The 901-nt window shown below is 43.6% G+C and overlaps 1 protein-coding gene across 3 annotated transcripts in view; it reads right to left on the bottom strand.

Moving 5' to 3' along the window:
* The window catches only part of LOC109826155 (probable trehalose-phosphate phosphatase F), a 17,530-nt gene extending 17,132 nt beyond the window's left edge, over positions 1 to 398 (bottom strand). For all 3 annotated transcript variants that reach the window (XR_002243208.1, XM_020393142.1, XM_020393140.1), the window contains exon 1: positions 256 to 398. The gene's annotated coding sequence lies outside the window, so the exon portion shown is untranslated. The remainder of the gene's footprint in view (positions 1 to 255) is intronic.

Genomic DNA, 901 nt, shown 5'->3' on the forward strand with positions numbered 1-901 from the left:
AACGAGAATAAAGATACTGCCTTAGTCTACCGTAAAATCCCTCCATAAGGGGGGAAATCGTCTTTTTTAATTCAAATCCATCGAAGCTTGAAGAAATCGGATCCAAGACACCGAGTTAAGCGGCTCAAGCTCGTGTAAATTATCCAATCGAAAAAGAAAGAGAAAAAAAATAATAATAAATTCGAAATAAGGGTCCACCTAAGAAAATAATCTTGACCACATTAATTGTAGATGAATAGACCGTAGATTAATTACCTGAAGGATATGGGCTTGAAGAAGGATACTGCAGATGGATCGTCACAATGCAGAAAGAAAGAAACCCTAGAAACGGAAGCGCGCGCAGAAATGAAATTATTTGAGCCTTCTTAACAAAACCCTAGAAAATCACGGGGGGTTAAAAATGGAGAGGAGGGAGAAGATCGAGGGTGGTGGTGGCTTCTCCGTATTTATAGCGAGGGCGTGGGGGGCGTACAAGGTACCGTGCTCCACAAGGCAACTCGGCTTCTCCTTATTTGGGAGCCACTCACTCCTCTCCCTCTTTCCATCCATTTTATTAATTCCAGCAATTAATTAATTAAAAATAAAATAATAACGGAAAACAAAAATCGCTTTCTCCATCTATCTGTGTCATACATCCACTACTTATAACTTCTACCGCGAAGTCGAACCATCGCACTGATTATTACTTGTCGGGGTGGAGGGAACCGGCACGTGCCGGTGGCATAGGACACGTGTCACAGCATGCGACGGAAAACAAAAATCGCTTTCTCCATCTATCTGTGTCATACATCCACTACTTATAACTTCTACCGCGAAGTCGAACCATCGCACTGATTATTACTTGTCGGGGTGGAGGGAACCGGCACGTGCCGGTGGCATAGGACACGTGTCACAGCATGCG

The sequence above is a fragment of the Asparagus officinalis genome, chromosome 10 (genome assembly GCF_001876935.1).
Source record: "Asparagus officinalis chromosome 10, Aspof.V1, whole genome shotgun sequence".
NCBI classification, from domain to species: domain Eukaryota; kingdom Viridiplantae; phylum Streptophyta; class Magnoliopsida; order Asparagales; family Asparagaceae; genus Asparagus; species Asparagus officinalis.